We start from the raw sequence: 11,748 nt of genomic DNA, 5'->3' as shown, positions 1-11,748 counted from the left end.
ACCATATATATATATATATATATACATATATATATATATATATATATTCGTATACAGTATATATATATATATATAAATATATATATATATATATATATTCATATACACTATATATATATATATATATACAGTTTATATATATATATATATATATATATTCGTATACAGTATATATGTATATATAAATATATATATATATATTTATATATATATATACATACAGTTTTATATATATATATATATATATACATATATATTCATATACACTATATATATATATATATATATATATTCATATACACTATATATATATATATATATATATTCATGTACTATATATATATATATATATATATACTGTATATATATATATATATGTGTGTGTGTGTATACATACAGATATATATATATATATATATACAATTTATATATATATATTTATATATATATATATATATATATATTTATGTATATATATATATATATATGTATTATATATATATATATATATAGATAGATAGACAGATAGATAGATAGACACACGTAGTTACAACATGTTTAATCGTCACTAGGAAGGTGTATTAAGGACTGGTGAAAGAGCAAATAGGGTGTTAGTAAGCAGATGGTGAAAGGCAATTTCAGCAACGTCGTTTTATAACCATAAAGGGAAGAAACAAAGGTGGAATGACGTGTTTTAGTGAAGTTTGTGGGAGAATAGATGTAGCAGATCCGTACAGGCATGCAAGAGTAAATATTACACATAGAAAAATGATGAGAAATTATCTGAAACATTAAATATGTGTTTTAAAGGAGTAACAGCCACTCGACAAATATTTTTTTAACAAAAATGGCTTTCGGAGCATTAACGATTGAGATGTCAGCGCACACTGTATCCGATAGACTCTTAGGGTAATACAATCATCTTCATTTTCTTCACTACATTCCTTGACGAACATTACTCACTGAAAAGAAAACATTTATGATATTCATTTTGTTTTTCTAATAATAGAACCACATTGTTCTTATTTTTCTTATTAATTCAAAGTATTTTTCACCCTAAAGTTTGAAAACCGCTTACCTTGAGAACACAGGATTCACAAGTAATTCCCTCTGGCAGCCGCAGAAGAATTTCATAAAGACCTTCTGTACTTATTTCACTTAAGTCAAACTGTTTTCCGAAATCTTCTCTCCTTAATGGAACTCTGGAACAATGAACACATGATGATCAATGTGTATGAATATTAACGGCCCTTTATCCCTTGATCTTGCTGTGCTAAGTAGCAACAGGTCATTGTGATATAAAGCTTGCAATCTTAAAATGATATATCATTGGAGGAGTGCTCTGTTAATCTATTGGTCCTTGCAAACTCTCTTTGTGAACCTTCAGGCTGATTCATTTTTATCTTCATCTTTTCTTCTTCAGATCTCTTATCATCCTATTCATTAAACACAGCCTTTTTACTCTTCATGGCCAATAATCCTTTCAATACCAAGACTCGTTGCAAACTCGTTCTCAAGAAGCTTCAACAAATTATTTCTGGACTAGGTCTATAAAATTTATGCTTCGAATACGTCCAGAATTGATATGATTCTGTCTTCTATTATAACGATGTAAGGCACCTACCTAAAAAATATAATTTCATTTGAAAACTGAATATCTTACAACTAATTTTATTTTTTTTTTCATACGATATATTCCTAAAAAAAACTTGGCAGGTACTTGCTGGTGCCTTTTAAAAACTGTTTTTTTTTTTTTTTTTTTTTTTACTGGTGTCCATTCAACTACACCATTTTAGATTATAATCATTTATCAAAGTTCTGACTGAATATGCTTAAATAATGTCGCAAATCCTCACTACTGATGAACATGTTTAGTTTTATAACAGACAAATAAAAAAGAATAACGCACGTGACCTTCCTTCAGTATCCTATGGGGATTGACTGGTTTTCCTTTAGTAACAATCTTTAAATACATTATTCATATCCAAACTCACACTTTAGCTCATATATATTTCATAATTCATTTAAGATAAAAAGAACTAGTACAGCTTTACTCAGTCTCCCAACATATCCAGAAAGCTCGCCAAACGAGCATTATAATCCCCCTCATCAACACAAAACAGCCCTAAGCCATTTACCTCTGACTTTTATGAAAATTTGAGCCTCCTGTATTGAGTCCATTCATTCTAAAAACTTATAATGCAGCACCTATTCCAAACTGTTAAGAAGCTCCTTTCATTCTCTGTTCATCAGCAAATCATCGTCAATTCTTTCCTTATAATAAAGCTTTCTGAGAACATTATAATTCATCTTTTCATATATGGTGAGCATTCTGCTAATGCTTTTGTGTACTCATAATCTTCAACCTTTCATTTCTTCTCACGCATGTTATACTAGACGAACAGTTATTGTCTAACGAATTATCCATCTTCTTTCTTTTATTGACATACGCATACACATATGTGAATATATATATGTGTGTATATATATATATATATATATAGAGAGAGAGAGAGAGAGAGAGAGAGAGAGAGAGAGAGAAATGAAAAAAATTCTAGTAGAAAGAGAAGTTAGACATGGAAACCCCATTACTCCTAAATAATTCACAACGTGCCTAGAAGTTTTCAAGAATTTAGATTGAGAAAATGTAGACGTTAGTATTAATAGGGAATCCCTTAACAACTTAAGATTTGTTGATGGCATAGATGTGTTTAGTGTGTCACTGGAGGAATCACAATAAATGTTGGAAGATTTATATAGAGAAAGCAGACATGTAGGACTGAAAATGAATATGAGTAAAACTAAGATAATGTTTCAATGAAAATGCAGAGAGATAACAAATATGAGTTATGGAAGAACTTCCAGAGATTGTTAATTAATATATGTACTTAGGACAGACAGTAAGTGATTCTCCAGGACACGAGACTGAAATTAAAAGAAGGATAAGCATAGGATGGAGAGCATTTCACAAAGAAAATGAGATTAGGAAATGTAAAATGCCACTTTCTCTAAAAAGAAAAGTAATTAATAATTGATCCTACCAGTATTACCTTGTGCATGAGAAACTTAGAGCCTTACTAAAGCCATGAAACATAACCTAGTTACAAATTAAAGAACTATGGAAAGAATAATAATGGGAATGACACTAAGAGACAGAAAATGAGCAACATGTTTACGAGAACAAACTAAGGTAGAGGATATTCTAACAACTTATAAGAAAAAGAAATGGACATTGGCAGGACATATACAGATAATGACAGATAATCGATGGACATTAAGAGTAACAGAATGGGTACCTGGGGATTATGAAAGAAACAGAGGAAGTAAGAGAAGATGACGGTTGACAAACTAAGGAAGTTTACGGGAGTGCACTGGTACAGAAAGTTCAGAAACAGACGGAAGTGGAGGGACATGTCTGAGGGCCTTTGTTCTGCAGTGAACTTGTAACAGCTGATGATGATGATGATGGTGATGATGATATACTGTATGAGTATGTTTGTGTGTGTGTGTGTTTGCGTAGGTATTTTTATAAGCAGCATGTTAACTCATACCCATGGACACTATCTATCTATCTATATCAGTGTTTCTTAAAGTGTGGTCCGCGGACCCCCAGGGGTCCGTGGAATATTCCAAGGGGTCCGCAGATAATTTTTAATATCAATTTCAGTCAAATTTTCGGCCAAAACGTCCTAAATTCCTATTTTTGTAGCACCAAATCCTGATGGCCTTTTACCGTGGCTAAGTCACATTGGGATGGAAGTAATTTAAGTAATGCCGCCTTCCTCCCTTGGGGTGAAATCCTCAACGAAATTCCGAAAAAGACACACACAAAAAAAAAAAAAAAACTTTATAGAAGGCAGTGGTGTTTCTGATTTGGCAACATTGTACTGACTGATGCCCGGTGGTGCGGCCACCCGCCACATATCAGTTGACGTTAAGGCTTCTGTGAGGAACACACGGCAGTTGCTTGTGCTCCTCTTTGTAGGTAAGAAAATCATCTGGATGCTTATGACAACATACTGATTTTTTATATGCCATTTGTTAAACGTTATAACCTACCTTTTTGAGATTAGAATTTCGAATACTAGACCTCGTGACCTCGCCAAGTTACTTGCAGGATAAACATCAGAAGACAGCCTAGCTTACTTTTTAGCATCAGGATAATGGATCTGTGGCTCAAGACAGGCTCACTTACATAGAAAAAAACTGAATTCCAGAACAACAACCAAGACAGCACTGGCCTTAGAGAAGAAAGAAACGATGCTAACAGCGCAACTCAGATCAAGCTACTGGAGGCAGGAGCAGATGTCATGAACGAAGGGAACACCGCTGACACAAACCAAAGCAGTACAGATGCCTCGGTTACCACTGTAGGGCACAAGCAAACACACCAAGAAACAGCCAAAAAGAAGTGTAAATACTGCAGTGATTACTTGAAACTTGGAATTTTTTGGCAAGGCAACAGTGAGAATCCTATCCCACAGTGTGTTTTGTGCTATGAAACATTAGCTAATGAGGCTATGAAACCCTCAAATCTCAGAAGACATTTCGAGTCCAGACATAAGGAATATGTGGGAAAACCCATAGAATTTTTTCAAAGAAAATGTAATGAACTTGATATTCACAGAAAAAAGGAAGCTTCATCTTTTTTTATATCTGGAGAAAATGCAAAGGACACTGAATCTTCATACAGTGTCATTATTAATTTCAAAAACAGGAAAGGCGCATTCCATAGGCGAGACTTTGGTCAAACCAGCAGCTAAGACAATGACAGAGATCATGCTTGGAGAAAAGGCTAGTAAAGAAATAAAAAAGATACATTTGTCCAACGACACTGTCAAGAAAAGGATAACGTCAATGGCTAAAAATGTGAAAGTTCAGCTGGTGTCACAATTACAGCAGAGTCTGTATTTTTCACTACAGCTGGACGAGTCCACAGATATAGGGAACGAGGCAAATCTTTTGTGCTTTGTTAGGTACATTTACTGTGGGGAAGTACATGATGAATTTCTTTTCTGTCGTCCTTTTCCTACAAACACAACAGGAGAGGCTATCTTTAATGTAGCTAACGATTTTATTGTCCAAAATGAACACTCCTGGTCGCGATGTGTTGGAATCAGCACAGATGGTGCAACTGCGATGACTGATAAACTAAGGGGCCTAGTGAGTCGGGTAAAAAGCATTGCACCACAGGTAAAGGCAGCACATTGTTGCATTCACCGTGAACAACTTGCTGTGAAACATATGCTTACCTGTCTTAAAACAGTTCTGGAAGAGGCATTAAAAATTGTCAGTTTCATCAAAGGGAAAGCACTGAACACCCGCTTATTCATAGTTCTGTGTGAAGAGATGGGAAGCGAACACACAAAACTCCTTTACCATACAGAGGTTCGCTGGCTGACCCGGGGAAAAGTTCTTTCCCGTCTCTTTAAACTTCGTGAGGAAGTGCAAATTTTCTTGTATGAACGTCATGACCTCTGTAATCGAATGCATGACACCTAGTGGCTCACAAAACTGGCATACCTGTCTGATATTTTCAGTACACTAAACGGATTGAATCTGTCTTTGCAAGGAAAAGATACTACCATCTTTGAAGTGCAGGACAAAATACAGGCAACACGAATGAAGCTGGACTTGTGGTGCGGCCGCATTGACCGCAAAAATTTTGAGTCTTTTCCTTCATTAGCAGATTTCCTGCTTACTTCCAAGGAAGAGCTAGATGGTGACACAACACAAGCTTTCAAAGCCCATCTGCAAGGCCTTCACTCAGAGTTAGGAAAATATTTTAAAGAACCAGACACAAGTTTTGAATGAATTAGAAATCCATTTGATACAGATAAAGTAGATATAGAAAAGGTCAGTGTCAACCTGTCATCAAAAGAGACTGATAATCTTGTCGAGATTGCAAGAAGTGGGACACTGAAGTCCCTATTCAGGGAAAGAAGTTTGGCCAATTTTTGGGCTAAGTCCAGCCAGAGTACCCTGGACTTGCAGAAATTACTTTGAAACACTTGATGCCGTTCCCAACAACGTACAACTGTGAAATTGGATTTTCTACACTGGTTGATCTTAAAACGAAGAAGCGCAACCAAATCAATGTCGAACCCGACATGCGACTGAAACTCAGCAGACTTGAGCCAGATATTTCAACAGTAGTGAGGCAGCAAAAACAGTATCATTCATCGCATTAAGTATGGTTGTGAGATATGAGGAGGAAGCGTTGCTGTTAAGTTCATGAAAATTTAAATGCAAAATTATCAATGTTGTGGAAATTATGTTAAGCAAAATATAAACATTTATGTTGAAGATAAGCCATTAATAAATAATTCAGTTGTAATTTCAGTATATTATGACCTGCAAACACTTTCAAACTCAAGAGGAAAATTATAATAATGAAGGGTCCGCTACATGAGTAATTTTAATAAAAGGGGTCCGCTGCACAAAAAAGTTTAAGAAACACTGATCTATATAAATACATGATATATGAATACATGGGTATATACAATATATACATATATATGTATGTATAGATACATATACATGATATATATATATATATATATATGTATGTATATATATATATATATATATATTGTAAGGACAGTGAGACGAGCTATCACCAACAACAATTGACGGTTTATTCGAACATGTGAGAGAATATAATACAAGGTGAGGACGGAAAAGCAGCATGCGCGCAGGCGCCAATCTGGCTTAAACTAACCTCCACAATATGTGTGTTTTTTCACTTGTACAAATGCTTTAAATACAAGTCAATAGAAATAGGTTGCGAAATGATAAATACATAAAATTGTAGCTCTGAGGGAGCGGAATAAATATATACAGTGAGCCACAGTGTGGCCAAAAGAGAATTTAAATGAAATGGAAAATTCGATGAGAATGCTGGACGATGGTGGGAGCAATGTCCTTACAAGTACTCCCCCCCAAGATATCAGGCGGCGTAGAGGGCTTATGAGACTAGTCTTTGTATCGTTTTGGGGGTCAGAGTGTTCCTCTTGTTCTTGAACGGAGGGGCGCATCGGCGGTTGGCGTATGGATCGCTACCTCTCGTCGTCATTTGTTGCTTTTCTTCTCATTAGGTGCCTTGTTTTGAGGTGGCACTCTGGATCTGCCAGGTTCTGCGGAGGCAGTGTTGCTTCCTTCGAAAAACGGTGGTTTCACGCGGTCTATTGAGACCCAGTCCTCTTGGCCATGCACTTCGAAGAGGAAGGCTTTCTTCGTTTTCTTGATTACTCAGTAGGGGCCTCGATAGGGTCGGGTTAGCGGCTGTCGATGACAATCAACACGGACGAAAACATACCCGCAGTCGTCCATGTTCCTTGGCTTGAAATGCTTAGTTCTGTCCTGGTAAGTTTTAAGACATGGCCTGAACTTTCTGGCGATGATCCAGCTGCGTGTCTTCGGTTCATGTGGGAAAGAAATCGCCAGGAACTGCGAGCGCCTCTCCGTAAACGTTTTCAGCAGAGAATGGCTCGCCATCTGTGCGAGGGGCGGTGCGAAGGCCGAGAAGGAAGTCGTTATTTCCAGTCCCGGTCGGTGCAGCTCGCCATCAGGGACGCCTTGAGGGCACAATGAGTTCGTTCTACCATGCAGTTTGCTGCAGGGTTGTATGCCATGGTGCTGTGGAGTGTCATTCCGATCAGGTTTGCAAGAGCGAGCCATATCTCTGACAGGAAAGCGGTGCCTCTGTCTGTCGTGATGTCGTCAGGAACGCCAAATCTGCTCATCCAGCTTAACAAAAGGGCTTCGGCGCATGCTTGGGTCATAGCTTCGGTCATCGGTGATGCTTCCAACCACCTTGTGGAGCGATCAATGATTGTCAGCAGGTAGCGAGCAGATCCCGAAGGCGGCAAAGGTCCCACGATGTGGATGTGGATGTGACCGAAACGTCTTTTCGGTTGGGGAAAATCACCTATCCCCGATTCGGTGTGACGGCTTATCTTGCTTGTCTGGCAATTGATGCATGCCTTTGCCCATTCCCGGGTATCCTTTTTGATCCCTGGGCAGATGAACATTTCAGACAGGAGGCGAGCAGTGGTGCATCCCGATGGGTGTGAAAGTCCATGAATGATGTCAAATATTTTTCTTCTGCAGGAAGCCGGAATCCAGGGACGTGGGTGGCAGCAGAGGATAGTTACTCCTGCTTGCCCGATGGGAATTGCAGTTATCTTGAGCGCAGATGGCCCCGTCAGGTGATCCTGTGCGCTGCTCGGATGCGAGGTTGGCGTAGTCAATTCCCAGGTGGATTGCGTCGATTTCAATCTTTGAAAGGGCGTCTGCGACTGGGTTTTTCTTTCCGGGAACGTAGCTTATGGTGCACTCGAAACTGGGGATTGCTGCGAGATGACGTTGTTGTCGGGAGGACCATGCGTCTGTTGATTCTGTGAAGGCGTGTACGAGGGGTTGATGGTCCGTCGCGATGGTGAAGGGTGTGCCCTCCAGGATAGGCCTGAAGTGGCGGACGGCGAGATAGACGGCAAGGAGCCCACTATTGAAGGTGCTGTATCTTGTTTTGGCGGGTTTCAGTTTTCTGCTGAAGAATGCCAATGGACGAGGAGAACCATCGACGAGCTGTTCCAGCACAGCCCCACAGGCAACGTTGCTGGCGTCAGTCGTCAGTCGCAGAGGGGCGTTGTCGTCGAAATAAGCCAGGGTGGTGGTGTTTGCGAGGGCGTCCTTTGTCCGGATGAATGCGTTTTGTTGTGGGGAACCCCACTCAAGTTTCTTTACCTTTCCCTTCAGGACGTCATCAAGGGGTGTCAGGGTCTGTGCGATGTTGCGGTTGAAGCGCCTGTAGTAATTGACCATCCCCAGGAACTCCTGAAGTTGGCAGGTGGTCGTAGGTGTCGGGAACTTTCTGATGGCGTCTACCTTGGTTGCCATGGGTTTTACCCCACTCGAGGACACGCAATAACCGAGAAAGTCTACTCCTTCAGCGCGGAATGTGCATTTGTCGAAACGTACAACTAGGCCATTCTCCTGCAGGCGTTTGAGGATGGCGCGGACGTGCCTCCGGTGTTCCTCCTTGGTCCTTGAGAATATCAGGATGTCGTCGACATAGCCGACGCAGAATGGTAGGTACCCAGGATGCTATCTATTAGGCGTTGGAAGGTCGCCCCCCGCATTGTGTAGACCGAAGGTTGAGTATGCGAAGGTGTAGGATCCGAACGGTGTCACAATGGTAGTTTTTGGAATGTCCTCTGGAAATACGGGGACCTGGAAGTAAGACTTGAGAAGGTCCCTCTTGGTGAGGTATTTTGCGCCATGCAACGCATTCGTCAGGTCTTGCATGTTGGGCAGAGGGTAGTGGTCGGGTATTGTGATGAGGTTGAGGCGCCTGTAGTCGCCGCAAGGTCTTCTTTACCATGTGTAGGGGAGATGCCCAGGGGCTTGATGCTTTCTTACAGATACCCATGCGTTCCATGTCCTCAAAGGCGCGTTTCGCGTCCCTCAGCTTCTGGGGCAGGAGGCGGCGGGAGGCGCGGAATTTGGCGTGTGTAGGAGGTCCCGTCGTCGTGATGTGGTCGTAGATCCGGTGCTTGGAGGGGGATCCCGGCGATTGTCGGAGCTCGGGCTTGAAAATGTCAGGAAATTCTTGCAGAAGGTCTGAGTATGGCTGTGTCATCACAGCGGATACGGACATTGTGGCAGGGCCGGCTCTCAGGGCGCGGGACCAGCAGGTTCCTGTGTCGATGAGGCATTTCCCAGCAACGTCGACAAGTAGTCCGTGGTGAAGGTCCAGGAATACGAACGGCCCAGGATAGATATCCTGAGGATCCTAGCCCCATAACACCGTATGGGAGACCCGTTGGCGGCGACAAGCGAGGGGGGCGTCTTTGCTGGGACCACGGTCTAGGTCGGTTTGAGACGGCGGGAACGTTGACTGCATAGCGCCGGTATCAACCATGAGTCTATGGTTGGAGACGGTGTCGAGGATATAGAAACCATTCTTGCTTTGGTTTCCTGCAGCTGCGATGGTGGTAGGTGGTTTCTTCTGGCGTCATCTTCAAGGGAAATTGCATGGTGCCCTACATTTCTTGGCATCGCTGCCAAACTGCTGGTGGTAGAAGCACCATGCTGGATTAGGACTAGGGCTCAGACGTGTCGGTTGCAGTGGTTTCTTCCTTGCCAAAAAGTTGATCTCGTCGTCGTCGTCAGGAGGCGTTGCTGAAGAGTCTATGGAAGAGCAGCTGAAGGAGGAGATCGAAGACGATACTGATGATGCCCCGAGGCGAGATTCTTTGGTGGACTCGTGGAGCTTCTGAGCGTTTGACAGGAGTTCGTTCATTGAAAGTGTGTTGGCGTCCGTCAATTGGGCCCTTACGTCCTGTGGCAGGCGTCGAAGGAAAATCTCACAAGATAGGCTAATCTCGCGAGATAGGCTAATCTTGCGCTGTCGGCCGTTGCTGTCAATCCCGGGGAGCATTAGCAGGCTGGTCAACTCGTCCAACGCCTCAACAGGAAAGGTGTCACCCATGGGTTTGCCGATGAGGTCCAGGACTTTCTGTGCCCTTGCTGAAACGGAGAGTGAGTAGATACCGATGAGTTTCGTTCTCAGGTCTTCATAGGAAACTTGGCCAACCCGGGCGTCAAGCCATGGGGAAATCTTGTTGAATAACTCCTCTGGGATGGAGGTGAGAACGATGTCGGCCTTGGCGCAGTAGTCACTGAGCCTAGCGACTCAGAAGAGTACATCCTCTCTCAAAAACCAGAAAGCGGTGTTGTGTTGAGAAAACGACGGCAGTTTGACTTTGGGCGTGGAGGTGAAGCCGTTGGCCGTGATGGGCTGGTTGAATCCGCCATTGTGGTCAGTCGACGAGTCGGCAAAGAGGTGGGAAGTTGATATGTCGGTTAAGCTCATCCTACTGCCTTACAAATGCACCGAGGTGTGGGAGCACCAAAGGCCGAAGCTCACGCCTAAGGTAACGGAGTAAAAGAAGGTAGCACGGCTGTATAATAAGTCCGTTAATGGCAAAGCCAAAATCGCTGATGCTACTTCAACTCCGGGGTCACCAGTTGTAAGGATAGTGAGACGAGCTATCACCAACAACAACTGACGGTTTATTCAAACATGTGCGAGAATATGATACAAGGTGTGGACGGAAAAGTAGCATGCGCGCAGGCACCAATCTGGCTTGAACTAACCGCCACAATATTTGTGTTTTTTCACACGTACAAATGCTTGAAATACAAGTCAATAGAAATAGGTAGCGAAATGATAAATACATAAAATTGTAGCTCTGAGGGAGTGGAATGAATATATACAGTGAGCCAGTGTGGCGAAAAGTGAATTTAAATGAAATGGAGAACTTGATGAGAATGTTGGAGGACATAGGGAGCGATGTCCTTACAATATATATATATATATATATATATATGTACATATATATATATATATATATAGTATCTGCATAGGAGAATAGGATTCCTATACTTATTATAATACATATACGTCGGGTATGGCGATCCACTGCCTAGCATTAAGTCACAAAATCGGTTGGCTCGAGATCTGGACAATAATCCATGACAAAGACTTTCCCCAAAGAAATTTTGTCAAATCCTTCGTAACGGCCTGTACCTAAAGTGACAATTTAAGGACAATTCAAGAGATTAGCACCTGATTAATTCCATTCTTCTGTGTAACAACAATGTACCTGTAATCTATATTTATTGTTAATATAATTATTAAAGCGAAAGTACTAACAACAATGAAGTCATTACACCTTTTTT

General features: G+C 41.2%; 1 pseudogene; it reads right to left on the bottom strand.

The window, feature by feature from the left end:
- Positions 1–804: 804 nt before the first annotated feature.
- LOC137645175 (uncharacterized) overlaps positions 805–11,748 on the bottom strand; it is a 45,304-nt pseudogene continuing 34,360 nt past the window's right edge.

Source organism: Palaemon carinicauda, chromosome 8 (genome assembly GCF_036898095.1).
Source record: "Palaemon carinicauda isolate YSFRI2023 chromosome 8, ASM3689809v2, whole genome shotgun sequence".
NCBI lineage: Eukaryota > Metazoa > Arthropoda > Malacostraca > Decapoda > Palaemonidae > Palaemon > Palaemon carinicauda.
Note: the sequence above shows the minus strand (reverse complement) of the source record. Positions and strands in the feature narration are given on the sequence as shown.